At 43.8% G+C, this 15,692-nt stretch overlaps 1 protein-coding gene across 10 annotated transcripts in view; it reads left to right on the top strand.

Annotated features, from left to right (window-relative positions):
- The window catches only part of nlgn3a (neuroligin 3a), an 89,024-nt gene that overhangs the window by 32,982 nt on the left and 40,350 nt on the right, over positions 1-15,692 (top strand). The gene's annotated exons all lie outside the window — the stretch shown is intronic.

Raw genomic sequence — 15,692 nt, 5'->3', positions numbered from 1 at the left:
TAGTCATTTCAGGTAAGGTCACGGAGTAGGTAGTCCTTACTCTATAAGTAGCCTCTCTGTCGGCCCCATAGTGTCAGAGGCCTGGGTGTGGTTGTACTGTCTCTGCTAAGGGCCCTAAGTTTTCTCTTTTGTTGAAAATGTGGATGGAAACACTAAATCTGGGTTTGACAAATGCAGATTCTGTACAGTGTCACGGTGTATTCAGGGCAATGACATATAGATTTATTAGCAATTTGAGTGTGATCTGAGCTCTCCTCCCTATTTTGATCAGCTGCCATAATCTCTTCTGTGGAAAATACAATAACGTAGCTAGTTTGCTCATTGATGTTAGCAATGTGAGCCATTATCAACTGTAGCTTATAATATATTGCATACAGACATAGAAGCACTGCTTATACAAGACTGTAATTTATTATAAAATGCCAGAGTATATATTATCTATCTTATGATCATAAAAAGATTTGGCTCATATATTGTCAAGTCATTGCAACAGTCCAGGAAACTAACAGATGAAGAGCCTAGAAGTACACACTCCTGTTATGTCATCGAAATTCATTTGCATGCGAGGAGAGGATTATGGGAACTTGAACTTGTGAAAAATCACAGCTAAGATGTGAAGATTTACAGTTCAAGATACATTTTCACAATAATAAAACTTTTGCTTCTTTTTATTATTAGACACTGCTCAGTAAACAACAGAGCTGGTTTGTAGAAAATAGGACTGGGTACGTATAGTTGGTGCTTTTTTGGCACCGATCTACCGACTACCAAAATATCTTAACACATTCAGTGCCAATGGTCAGTACTTACATACGTATACTTACTTACATACGGTTAATCTTGCATCATCTTTCATCTAATCACCATACCTATTCTACAACCTGAAGTGACTGTTGATTGGCCCGCCAGGTAACAACTTGCCACAGGCAGGAAAAACATTGTCCACACGTCAGTACACCTTCATCTCTCAGTTTGCTCCAAGTAAGTACACAGTGTTGCAGAAACGGTCCATGGTCTGGCTATATGTTTCTAAAATTGACAGTGACAGCGCGCGATGCAGTATTTATGACAAGAAAATAACAGCCAAGGCTGGCATCACCTCGACCCTAATGAAGCAATTAATAGTGCACAATGTTAACCTGAGGCAAGAGAGCTGTACCATGTTTTACTGCAAGAAACAAACAGCGACAAAAGTAATTTTTTTAATCCATGTCAAACTGCATTTTACATAAACACGTAGAAAAAATACTTGCACTTGATATTCTTCAAAATGTGAAGTGTTGTTGACATTTATGAATAATTTAAATGTGAGCTATTAAATAGTTTAATAGATTTTTAATAGCTTAAATAGTCTTGAATCTGATTAAACCAGTGTCTGTGTCTTTTATAATGCAAAATTGGATTTTGAGCAAATAAATACTTTATTCTTAAGGGCTCTTAAGAGTGGACTTACACTTGTAGACTCACACTCCAAATGTTGTTACTTTAAGGTGGGAAAACTAATGGCAAAAATGTAAGATGTCAATAAACTTGAGGCTATTGCATCACATAATAAGCTTTGATTCAACATAGGTATGGAATAAAGTGCTGTTTTGGTGCCAGTATCGAATTCTAGGTACCGGAAATCTTGAAATGATGCCCAGTCCTAGTAGAAAATATTTTTTACCGCACTCTCACAAAGTGTGACGGCACCCAGTTATACAGATGAGCGAAGTGTCTCACCCTGACAGTCTGACCTGACTTTGTCTTTTGAAGACCAGAATTCAAACATAAACATGGTGTTTTGGTGGAAAACAGTGAAATAGTCAGTATTAAAGATGCTGCATATCAGATTTTCTCATCAGCGTATATAGCTGAGAAATTATTTGTGACGATTCTAATGCGAGCAGAAAAAAAAGAAAGTTGTGTATTAACAGCAGCCTGAAGGGGGGGAAATGAAATTAAACCATCAGAAAGCAGCTTACAGAGGGAGGGGAGTAGTGCAGATGGTCGATATCTAACAATTCATTTGAAAATGACATATTTAGAGTAAGTCAAACATGGGTTACCAGTAAATAATGTTTAACCTAAAAAAAATGAAGAGAAACAAATTAAAATGCCATCGTACCGTACAAAGGGAATCGGGCTAAGTTAAGGAAGCTTTGTGCATAGGTTTGTGTGAGTGTGTGTGTGTGTGTGTGTGTGTGTGTGTGTGTCCAAGTGCATGCAGGCTAAGTCATAACATCCACCCTTAATAGAACTGCATGTTTGCCTCTTTTTGCCCAAATTATTTTCTTCACTTACTACACATTTCTGCTTCTTTTTAGCCTTTATATATTATTTAATCTCATTTGGTTATGTGACATTATGGTTTATGGTTTATATGGTTTATCAGAAGATGTGTTGTGTTTTCCAAGGGTTTGCTTTCTTAGAAAAATAGATTAAAGGGGTAGTTCACCACAAATAGAACTTTCAGCTTTATAAGTCACAACATCACGATAACGTACAACACCAGTTTCAGCAATGATGCTTGATCAAATGATAAATATTGAAAGATAAACATATTACATGCCTATAGAAGCCACAGATAAATTGAACTACTGAATTATTAAGAATGGTGTGGCAGTGCTAAATAAATGCAATAAAAGAGCCCTGACGTTGTTGTGGTTGGCTTTTTTACGGTGTCCATTCTGTTCTGTTTGTTGACAATAGTGCATGAGGTACCTAATCAACAGCAGGGCTTAATTGAGATTAGTCGGTAGAACACAAACGGCTTTGTTCCTTGCAGGCAGAAGAAGTTCAAGGGATTCTCGTAAATATCATGCGGTACTGATGTGAGCGTCAGGTGCTGCCGAATGCCAGTCTCTCATGAATAATAGCAGGGAAATGTGTTGATATATCCTGAATGTCTTGTTGGAGCTGCGTGGCTTCAGGTGTTGGCTGACATTCTCTCTGTGGAGCTGCCTGTCAAACCAATGCTGGGCCTCTGGAGCACCGTTTCTGTCTCTCTGTGTTGTGTGCAATAGCACAGTCACTGCACTTGAATATCCTGCTTTCCTTGTACATCGTACGTGTATTACTGAAAATCCACCGCCTTCCACCGATTGCATACTGTACCGAGATTTCTCCCCTCATATTCCGAGGTCTCATCTGTTCGCGTTTGTTTACACAGATATGAGCCTCGCTGTTTTCCCATATCAAACTGTATTAGTTTCTGTCATCGCTAACACAACGTAGCAGGCTAATAAAAGCATCAGCGCACTGTGCAGCACATGGCAGGCGTTCTGGGAGCCGTCTCTATAGAATGGCAGCTCTCGTCTGGTGATGAGGAATTGTGGGTCCTGCTCCCATATATTGGCTAGGAGCCCATGTGACTGGTGACCCCACGCCACTTGTCCTTTACACTCACTGGCCGCATGCTGGCAAGTTGACCTTTCCCATTAACCCTGCTGCGTGTCTGTCATTTGAAGTCTTTATTATTCACACTTCCCTTCGGGTATATACTGGAGAGCATGGGGGGGGGGATGCAGAAGTAGTTAGCGCTCGCATTTATACTCAGCAGTTTCAGCAGATTCACCGCCCAGCAGTTGCTGAGACAAACTGACCGGACTATTTTTGTCTGAGAACACAGACAAAAACATGAAATACAAGCCATACATGGTGCGGCTCCTAACCAGCTACACTAACCTTCCTACAGGCAGCCACACAACACCACAAACAAACATGTTCACTTACACCTATGCATCTATATATATCTATATATATATACACACACACACACACACACATACATCCACATGCACTCTCACACATACACACACACATGCACACACTTGAGCACAATATTATTACATTGCAATGTAAAGTGCCTGAGAACCGGCCACCAAACAGTCCCAAGCACAAACTACATATTTTCAATATTGTCATCGCATTAGTCTCATCTCATTAGTGGTAATTTCTTTTCATAGAGCTAGATTTGTTCCTGTTGCTTTCTGTGATTTTTAGAGTCTAGCCAGTCAAGGGGCACGCACACTGTGGCTGAAGAACTGTTGATATTCTTCGGACACTCTTCTTCGTCCACAGCACTGTTAATCAGCGGCCATTCTAATTAAACTGAGTTTACATTTGAAAGGCTTTAAAACATGTTCAAACACCCCAGAACGACAACTGTTTGATAGATTACATTGTTGCCTCCGCCCTGTAAGTAGGTGATAAGAGCTGTGCATGTAAAAGGACTCAGCATGGACGTATTTTAAAGAGCAGAGGCTCGGTGCGTAATCAGACGGAGTCGATCCGCATCCCAAGCCATCCTAACCCTCCCTATGATGTTATTCATGAGTGTTTTTTACCCATATCCCACATCCATTACATCTTTATCACAACTATTTTCATTATCAGCCGGCTCTGCCACTTGCCTTCACTCAACCTCATTCTACTGCGTGCCAAGTCAGCAGTCTCCCACAAAAAGTAATCCACTGCCTTTCCTGATGGACTGTGATATAGCTCTCATCGTTTCAATACTGCAGCGCCGGCTGCAGAATATGGCAACCAAGCTGGTGACACCACGCTTCTACTCCATCAACTACTCATTTTGAGCAAAACCGTATTGAAACAAATCCTATCAAATTGCAGCACCCTGGTTGTATTATACAGTCAGCTGCAGTGTTTCATGTTTAGGCGTATGAGAATGCAGCTATCGCCAAGGCATTTCCATTTGTAATGGAAATGAAATATCAACTTTACACTTGGAGCTAAACGATACCATTTAGCCGTGCGTACCGTTTATATGTGCACTTGTTTGTAGTCCTGTCAAAGCCCTAACAGCCCTGCATACCACATTACATAAAACTTAGCCAGAGGACAAATTACAAAATGCTTTCGCCTCGCAGAATTTTCCATCATTAAAAACAGAGCAGAGGAATGCCATTCAGATTACAAATGGGAAAATTGCAAATGCATGTTTTTTCTCCTCCTTTACCCTGTCTGAATCAATTGAACAAACTGGCATGATATTTGATGGCCTGTGAGCTCCAATTATTAGAACAATATTATGGTTGGGGTAAGTCAGGGGCACTCCAGTGGAATTCCAATAGTGTTTGGAAGCTATTTGTATTGGTGCTAGTCCTTCAGGGGCTGGGGAAGGGCATACAGCTCAATAACTCAATTCTTAACAATTAGCCCCTGACATGTCCCCCAGAAAACAGATAGAGAGGACTCTAGTGGATAATATTTCCCCAAGTATAGAGATTATTGTTTCATAGGCTCAAATAGCATCGCAGAAGAAGTTGAGCCTCTGTTTTCAAACCGTACTTGCCCTCTGATAAGATCAGAGTTGATAAGTAGGTAATTCTTCATCTCCCAACTCTTTAGGTGGCTTTTATTTTGTCAACATAAGCGCGGATCTCATCACAAACACAACCCGGTCCTTGCGGTTCTGTGAGCAAAAGCACTGCCTGCTCTCCAGTGTCACCAATTATGAACAGCGCACTTGCAACATGGTAAATGACACAGACCTTATCACTCTCAATTGTAAATGCATTATACTGTAATCGAAGGAGCCCGTGGATGTGGGATCAGATCTCATCTAACTGGGCTTGTGCTTACTACCCCCCTCCCCTCCCCTCCCCTCCTCTCACCACACCTCCTCAGCCATGGACCCAGCAGAGAGTGACCTTGGACCAGGGCCGACCTTGCTGCATCACAGCGGCCTGATGTTATTAGATTGGCCAGGAAGGAGAAAGGTTGAAACAGCATACGCAGTCCATAGCACCTCGGTTTGGTTCTCCACTGCACTTTCAAGGGGATGGGGGGGAACAAATACAGCTGTCTGAGGGTATTTGACTTCCATGTGTGTGTGTGTGTGTGTGTGTGTGAGCGCATGTGTCTGTTCAACCACATGAAACAAGACTCCGGTGACGGCAGAAAGACATGGAGGTGGTGTTTGGAGTCATCGGCTCAGGGGAGAGCTCACATGCCTGGGGGAAACATAACTCTGTCGGGCTCTCCTTTGGGTCCAGATGGGCCGTGCTCTGCGCTCTGTTTGTAAAGAGGTCATAGCATTGTGAATGAAGCCCCAGAGGCCAGCTAGAACAATTAGAAAGATGTGTTTCTGGGTCACTGGAGCACAGTTACAAGTCTTGTTATACTATTCTATTTTCTAACAGTGAAGGGAGAGAAAGTGGCTTTTCTCTGGATTTTGTTTGATCGAAAGCGCTTCGTGATGTGATATCTCCATGCAAGGAATAGTGCGCATGCTGCTTTGTTTGAATTGGTTTACACTCACAACAATGCCGTAGCTTTTCAGGCTTTTACTTCTACTGTATATTCTAATCTCACTCTCCCAAACTCAGTAGTCCCTAAGTCAACAGCAAGCTGTGCTGCAAACATAACAGCAACAATAGAGGAGCCAAATGCATGAGCAATAACCCAGCTACAAGTAAGCTAAGCCTAATGTAAACATTGCCAGCATTTCACATATGCACAGTACAGCATGTGCCCCTATAAGTAATATATCCATGAGAATAGACCTCCGTATTCCATAAATATTTGATGATATCAAACATACAGGGTCTATAGACTATTCATCTTGCATAAGAATACATATGTAATTTAATCCGTTGTTCTTGTAAGACTGCTGTATGCCTATTGCTTTCATTGGAACTAAATTGCCACGGGCTATATACCTCTCTCCGAGGCAGCCTATCAGGTGGTTAATATAGCAGTAAACAAGTTAACAATGCTTGACAGGGATCAGGATGGACATGGATTCCTGAGTGGCAGAAACTCAATGACACAGATCATATTAGTTGAGCTGTTGAATGTGTCATCAAACTTCCATTCAGATTCCCTCCATGTATATAGCTGTATATATATATATATCAAGGACGTGATGTATAGGAACAGGTATTCCATCATACCGTCTAATTCTGTGCTCTACCAGTGCCATGCTACATGAAAGAGGATATATTGCAAGAGAGGAGAAAAGATACTAAATGTGTTCCTTTTATAGGAATAAGTCTCTTTCACCTTTAGATTTATCTACATGAAATATGAGAGGGCATAGGCAGGACAACTCTTGCTGTGCCTGCGATCAGTGGATCCAGCTGTTATGTATGAATTAGAATATGGTACGAATATGAATTATCATAAGTGGTATAAGAGCTGCATCAAAACAGATTATCTTCTGACTCAATAATTTTAGAGGGTTGTATCACCCCAGTCTAACTTGATCACCCGCCCCCATCATTTTAAGCATGAATTGTGTATCAATTATCTTCACAGCTAGAGGAGGCTGGCTTGTGAGTACAGCCCAGCAAGATTTGGTATCCTAGTCTTGGCATCTAAATGCATGTGCTTTCTAAGGTAACATTTTTCATGCAGGATTATAAAATGCTGACTGCATGCTTTTACTGGCTGCATTTGCATTTTAATGCAAACCCCATTTACATTTACTAACAATACCACTGTGGTCAAAATGATAATGGTAATACCAGCAATTGGATGAGAATGAATAGTTTCAAAAACAACTATTTAAGCTTTATATTTTTAAGAAAACTGGGAAAAGGGAATTTGTACTATCCGTTTGAGATACAAAGCTAACATCATTTTTCTCTGCGAACAAGTTAGGGTCCTACATCATTTGCTAGTGGCACCACTGCTCTATTGCCCATTTCCCCCCATGTTGTAAAAGGCTAAATTAGCCTCCTCTGGAGCCAATTTAGCTGAATTAAGGAGCTTAGAAAGGTCATACTTACATTTCATTTGAACCGAATAGTCATTGCAATAAGAGTGCTTTTTTGTGTTCGCCTACATCACCGGCAGACACTTTTAAACTTAATAAGACCAAATATTCAGTCATTACTGCTGATCCCTCATCATCCAATAGCTTTACTGGTGGCTGGGCCAAAAACCTCAGGTATCTAATATCTTTATGGCATTTCCCTAAATTAGGCCTCAAATCCACTGTACTAATGTATGTTTGGCCAGTGAGCTGCCTCGTTAAGTTAAATAATGAATGAATTGCATGGGTAATTATGAAGACTGCTCACAAGCGGGACTAATGCTCCTCCTGGTTTAATTAGAGCAGGCGCCTGCCACTCAAGGCTCTTCTCCACGCCACTCTGGGGGACAGAAGCCATGGATTCTCAGGCTGGGAGATAAGGCTTCACACAGGAGCTCAGCATGGCACCGACCTGCAACCACTGCACAGAGACACTCACACAGACTTCATTGAAAACTGACTGCTACAGGTAGCAGTGCTACAGGATTTACAGCCACGGGTAGTGATGTTACTGACAGTGAGCCACAACACACAGTCTGGTCCAGTTATCCTGGGCGAGGGAGAAGAGCAGCAGTTATCCACCTGTTTTCCAATGTGGGAGCTGTTGCAGTGAGCTGCCATGCAGTTATCCTGTCAAAGACAAGAGAAAAGAATTGTAATCAGCATATGGCTTAATAGCACCACAGAGAACATTAATAGACATTAGAGAGCATTAGCCATGGCACAGCCAGTTAGTGGACACTCAAGTGTAGGGATGGAGGTGAGGTGGTGGGGTGGGGGATGATTCAATCAACACAATTGGCTTTATTTCTGTTCTGCACCTGATAGCTGATAGCTGCTACTGATGCTATCATAGAGCCAGGGGGCTCGCTGGGTTTGGAGCCTTGACTGAAACAAGATGCCCTGCTAATAAGATTCAGAATCTCTCATTCCATTAGAAAGTGTCTGTTTTTCTCTCACTGTTGCCATTGTTGTTGGGTCAGTAGTCCACCCTTGTAACCTCTAGGCGAACTGACTCTGAAGAATACAGAGTTAGTGAGAAAGTGTGTCAGCTTAGAGATAGTGAGCAGGCCTTGAGACGGGCAGTGACGCCCATTCAGGCTTGGGCCAGACTGAAGCGAGGTGACATTGGCCTTGACTACCCAGAAACACCACAAAGCAATCTGTATAATGAGTGGTTTCCCCTCTGACTGAGACGGCTTGTCATTCCATTCATACGTCATAGGCCGATACATCCTTCCTAACTCCGGTCAGCCCTGTCAAGCCTGAGGGGAAGAGAGAAGACAGGAGAGATGACATATAATACAGAGAGAGATGAAAAGTGGAGTTCATCAGCTGGGGAAAAATGGAATATCTTCATTTGAATCACTTGGAAATCTCTTTCCTTATGAGTTATACCAGAGTCAACTCCAGTAGTATATTCAATGCAATAACTGATCACAGTGTGATTCAGCTCTTCAAGTTGCAATGATAATAATATTGCAATCACATAGTAACAATGTTAACTAAAATATAAAGATTCAGTGTTTGAGTCATTGTGTCAGGCATTTTTTTCTAAAATGCAAATAGACTTCCCTCAGTACCATTTGCAAAAAAAAATGGTTATACTCATTTAAGTCCTTGGTGTATAACAAATATCTGAGCTCATGTTGTTGTTTACATAATGTCTGTTTTGAAAAGTATGAGCGTGTGCCCCAGATAAGCCCACAGGCTTATGCAGCATGCAGCCACAGTTCAAACATATGAACTCATAAACGTCTGCTATGAAATAAAGCCAAAGAAACTCAATTAAGAGAAGAGATCTGGTGGGGATTGCATCAAATTAGGTGACTGACAAGCCCAGTAATCTGGAGCATATAGCATTTTTCATCTAATAACATTGAGAGATGCCCTTGGAAAATGGAGTGTGTGGTGATGCTCAGCTGATAGGGAAGGAGGAGAGCGGAGCTGCCGGGGCGGGGGTCATGTACGAGTACAGTGACAATTTCTTCCGACAACGTCCCGTCCTATTTTTGCTTTGTCAGCTCGCACTTTAAAGCAGGGATGTCGTATTTAATCAAATTACCTGCGAGAGCTGCTCCTTCTTTTATTAATTTATTGGGGGGGAAAGGGGAGTCGGGGTGGGTGAAGGAGCGCGGATGAGCTCCTTTGGGATGAGTGCGTTTGTGTTCTCTGAAACGTGTACCGGGGGAGGCTGAGCTAACAGGAGATGACAGTGGCAACCGCCCTAGTGCTCGGCAGTGAGAGGACCAGTCGTCTGTTCGCTCGAGCCTTGTTAGGGAAACAGTGAGAAGAGTTATCTGAGGCTCAGAGACAGGAGCTGGGTCTGGTGCTGCCGCTGTCGAGAGAAAAATGGATCACGTTTGACTGTAGATGTCATGAGTTTGAGTCTCAAAAGCTGTTACGTTAAGCGGTTGCGAGGATAGCGGGCTCTCATCCAATCACATCTCACTACAACGTCGGGTAATGCTGAATTAGCAGTGCCGTTGAACCATACCGATGATTTATTTGGGGTTTAATCATGTAGCTCTAAGGTTAAAACCTCTGCTCTAATCTAATCTTGAATCAAAGTTGACGTCGTCAATGAAGATAAAATGGAGCCAGTGCACAAAATGTTGCTATGGCACAGGCAGCAAAATTCACAAGACCAGTATTGCATTCTATCTCTACACCCCCTCCTTCCACTTTCTCTCTCCCTCTCTCTCTGTGGTTTGGCCTTTGGGCTCTCAGGTGTACAGTGCGTCTGGCCAGCCTATAGGGCGTGTGGAACAAAGCCATGGTGACATTTTATCTGACGGCAGCTCCTGTGGGGCCTGAGCCATGCTGCCGAACTGTCAGGCAGATTTCAACGCGATGAGGAGGGGGAAGAAAGCCAAACAAACAGAGCCCTGGCACAATCTCCCATCGCCAGGCAGTGCAGACGAGCACAGAGAGACGTCCCTGGGGATCGCAGGAAGCCGAGATGAAACAGAAAGCGAGATCTAACCTTTTTTTTTTTTTTTTTTTTGTTGCTGGAACCCAGTTCTTTAGTGTTGGTAGATTAAAAGGAGGAACGGCAAAGTGAAATGAAAAAGGAATCACTTGGGCTGTTTGAACGCGGAGACCCTTGGTGGAAACAGGACTTCAGTATCAATTGAAAGGGAAGAAAATAAGGCAAATATTTTCATCCTTTGGGTACAAGTGACTTTTGTGTAGTGCATACCCTCCTTGTTACACTTCTACAATACATGACAGGCACACTCCCTGTATTGTAGAAGTGTTATGGTAATCAAACACACTATTTCAAGGTTTTCATCCATTTTTCATTTCCCCCTGTTCTCAGGGTGAGAGAACAGGCATGTTTCATCAACAAAAGAATCTGTGAAGCCAAGCAAGCCAAGCACTCTCACGAGGTAGAAAGTAATAAATTCTGCATATGTACAAACCTAGTGGTTTTCTACCTATGAAATGGAAAGACATCCAACTGCCAATATCAATATATCAAATATGTTCAGTGTCAGTCAGCAATATTAGCAAACCACATAGCCACAGACTCAGATAGAAATAAAAACACAGTTTTTCCATCACCCTGATTACTTTCCTTAGCGTGGGTGGATGATTATAGACGTGGTTTGGAAATTATATTCTATATTATCTTTAGATTGTATAGAAACAAAATGTCACGTTTTGATCACAATTCAACAAGGGCTGTTACATTGAAAAGATGACAACTAAATCATCTCATACATAACATATTTGCCATCATAGAGCTCAGTTCATAAATGCCGCACTATACAGCACAATGGCTTATTGTTAGTCTCCGGCCTCAGATTTTGAGGAACCTTTAAAGCGACTTTAATGTGACAAATTCTGATGTGAAGTGCTTCTAATTAATGCAGTGGCACAACGAAGGCTCTCCCTCTCCCACTCCTCCCTATAGGGTTGGAATTAACCTCCTGTTCCTTTCACAGGCAGATGAAGAGATACCAACCACTGGTGTTAAGCTGGAGCCGAAGCCACAGGAGGCTCCGCTCAAATCCCCAACTTAGTGCTCCACTGTGCTCTGCATAGCCCAGTTCAGCCTCGCATGGCCTAGCCCGGCCTAGCTTACACCAAAGTGATCCTCTTTCACCATCCTTCCGGTGTGAGGAAGAGGGGGATTGCGGTGGAGAGGCAGAGAGAGAGAGAGAGAGAGAGAGATCAGATGAAGGAGGAGAGGGAGAGGGAGAGAGCGTGTAGTAAATGAGAAGGGGAAGGCACAGGAGAAGAAATGGGGAAATGGAGAAGGCACTTCAATGTGGAGCAGTGAGAGTGCAGTCCACTCCACAGTCTAGTGATCTCCCCCAAGGGCAAAGTTCAGTCCAGACAGACAAGAGTTTGAAACCAGGCTTACTGCCTCTGGTTAGCGGCGTCAGCCCTTTGAAAACGAGGCTTAACACTTCTCTTATAGGTGACAGACACTTTGAAATCAGGCTTGACTCCTTTAGTTAGCGGTGTCAGGCTTTTGAGAGCGGGGCTATAAACAGCTAGTGAGGAGGTTAGACCTTTTAAACTTGAACTCAGTTTGTCAGAACTGCAGCTCTCTGCAGCTCACTGAGGCGGCCGGCACAGATCTTGTACCTTTTTCCACATCAGAGAGTAAATGCACGCTATTACCATTAGCCCAAATGACTGGCCACATTGCCATCGTGCCGACACTTCATCAAATTGATATTGTGGGAGAACACAGTCTTTAGTTCGTAAACACACCCAGACTGGCTGCCAGTTCCCACTGGCCAGTGTGCTGGCCGTAGACGTAGTCAGTGTGTTTGATATTATGAATGGTAATGAGTGACTGGCTGCTGGGATGGAAAGTAAAAAAAAGTGCTGTCATAATTGAGGTAGATTAATTGAAGGAGCTATACTGTATTCTTACAGATCAGTGCATCTTGTTAGAGGGCTCTGCCATGGGTTAGGGCACTGAAGGGGGTGTGTTTGTGGCTGAAGTGTATGTGTGTGTGTGTGTGTGTGTGTGTAACCTGCAGATTGTGGGTTAGGTGGGGTGTTGTGTGAGGAACTAATTGAAATGAGAGGCGATGTGCGAGTCTCAGCCAACATGGCCGGTCCATTTGTCAGGGTGACATCACTGCACTCACACCCCATCCATCTCCGCCCGGCGCCACAGAACCATGCTCCTCCTGGTGATTAATATCCATACCTCCCTCACCGCACCGCATACGGCCCTCCCCAAGCACTCGCACACTGCCTCCGCTCCACACACACACACACACACACACACACACATACACACACACACACACACATACACACTCTCTGTTGGAAACACTCCGCTCTTATGCACACAGTGGCCGTGCACTCACCCACACTCACTGCCATGGCACTCCCATTTACTCCCTCACACACACACATGGCTGGAGCACAGTGCCCCGACTTTAACACACACACAAACAACACACTACCTAATTGTTCCAAACATAAACTGCCCTTGCTCTGCGGGAGCTGTACCCACTCTTTTAGTAGCCAAAAATACTATACCCTTCCATAAACAAATAAAACATCACTCATACACACCACACTGCTAGGCCTCAGGAAAACAGATGTTAATCTAAATCGCTGCGGTTGCTATTTACAACTAATGTCGGCAGTGTTTTATAAATGAACACAGTATGAGAAGGCAGCTCTAGAAGTGGGTTGCCTGGACTTATTTTCACAAGTTCTCATGAGCAGGGATAACTAAGCTCATTATGGCGAGCTATCAGAGCGACTCAAACCTGAGGAGAAGAGGAGTTGGGCTTTGAAGATCCTCTAAATGATGACCTTACTCTCCTACTCCCCTCCGCTGATGTGCTTTGATAAGCCCCTCTCTGATCTCCTCCATGGTATCACAGCTCATCACAGCACACTGCCCCATCCTCCCAGAGCTGGGAGGTGCTAAACTTTCTCACCACGCCCACAAATTACATCACCCAGGCTTTTTCACCCCGTGCCTTTGAACTCGTCTACTGAGAAATGCAATGCCACGGGCAAAAAAGTGAGATCTGAGACAGTGCACCCTACATACAATGTTGTTCTGTTTGAACAAGGCAGAACGGGAAAACAAAAATGTAACAAAATACCAACAATATTGAACATGAGACCGAGATTGAGAAAAAAAGTGAAACACTGGTTTTCATGAATTCCTCCCCCCCGCGATGCATGTTCCTCCAAGTGGAACCAAAGCACTGCTTAACCTCGCAGTTGTGACGTTCCCACGCCAGTCTCCCCCTCTCCCTCTGTGGGAGCATGCAGGCCCGCCTCCGCACCAGCTGTGAGATGCAAACCGCCACTTAACGTAAAAGCATTTCCCTGTCTTTGACAAGCCACTGTCTCCACTGCTCACAGAGGAAAAAAATGTCGAGAGATACGGAAAACAGAGACGGCGAAAGGTAGCGAGAAGCGATGGAGGCAGAGACGGAGAACAGAGAGAGACATCCAGAGAGACAGTGAGAGCAGAGCGAGTCGGGAAAAGATGAGAGAGGGCTCGAGCAAAGGGAGGGGTGGTGAAGGAGTGAGGAGAGCGGGGGAGACATAACCGAAAGCCGACAGCCGCTATGGCCGATGTGTGATTGATTGAGTGGCGTTCGGACGCCAGGGGTCATACATATGCAAAGCGCTCATTTGTAGTTGCTGCCAGCGCTGCTGTTCACCAGAGCCCTTGACCAGTGTCGCCTGACCACTGGGACACGTCACACAATCAGATTAAGCAGTCCCAAAGTCACATGCAGGACAAGCAACAGCTGGCACGTGGCCCGCCAATACTGACTTACAGTATCTGTTTTTCATCCCCTTCTCCTGTAGCAGCCCATTGTCTGTCTGTAAGAGATCTGGGTTTCAGGGGCTGAGTTATGTGTCAGATGAGCTTTGGTGTTTGCGCTGCACAGATTTTCCCTCTTGACATTTATTTTTTCGCAACGCTTTGTTGCACACAAACCAGATTTTCCATGTGAGTGGCTCAGTCTGTGTGGTACAGTATGCATGAACCTGTGTATCCAGCAGGCTATCTAACAACCTCTCAGGACACGGTATAGTAGCAGAGTTGGTCCATGTTGCACACACTGCATCTATCTGTGTCAAGTGTGTGCAGTTGAGATTGAGATTCATATTCAAGCAAAACTATTTAGGTGTCCGTTAGCAATCTGTCTCTCCGGGCTTTCGGCAGGGGCCTTCAATTTTGTGAGCATGCTATCATTCATTTTGAACCAGTCCATTGTGAGGGGGCAAGCCCTTGAAACATCGAATGACTTTGTTGCCATTCAAGGCGGTCTGATATTTTCTTTAATTATTGATTTGTGACAAGGCCAGCAGGGATCAAGGGCTCATACATAAATTCCTTTTCACCATTTTATAGTTTCATTCTAGTTAGAGGCTATGATGTTAAATTCATTCATATGGAACCAGTGATTTGTAGGGGTGACAATCAAAAAGCATGGCTAGTTGTGGCACTCGCGGCTGTTTGTTTTGTTTTTTTGTACGTCCTCAAGTCTTTATTTTCTCCACCGGAAACAAGGATGTGGTGTTGGGTAAATGGCCTTCAGTGTTCAGGCTGCCATAAAGAGGCTTTCTTGTGCCTGCCTGCCTGCCTGCCTTTCTCTCTTTCTTTCTCTCGCTCTCGCTCTCTCTTTCCCCCTCTCTCCCTCTCCTTCTCTCGGCTCAGACTGTGCTGTGCAGCCATGTCATTGGGCAGTGAGCTGTAAACAGGAGCTGTACAGTGATCCAAGTGGCAATCACCTTCATTCAGACCCACGCCTCCCTCCTGCCCCCTCACCACCACCCCCGGCCTCCACACCGCCCCCTTTCCCTTGACTGTTTTTGTTTTGTTTGTTTTTTTATTTCTCAGCACACTGAATTCCCCCCCCCCCAAAAAAAAGAAAAGAAATGGATGAAAAAATCTTGTGGGAATGACTCCCTGTGTGGA

The sequence above is a fragment of the Centroberyx gerrardi genome, chromosome 16 (genome assembly GCF_048128805.1).
Source record: "Centroberyx gerrardi isolate f3 chromosome 16, fCenGer3.hap1.cur.20231027, whole genome shotgun sequence".
NCBI lineage: Eukaryota > Metazoa > Chordata > Actinopteri > Beryciformes > Berycidae > Centroberyx > Centroberyx gerrardi.
Note: the sequence above shows the minus strand (reverse complement) of the source record. Positions and strands in the feature narration are given on the sequence as shown.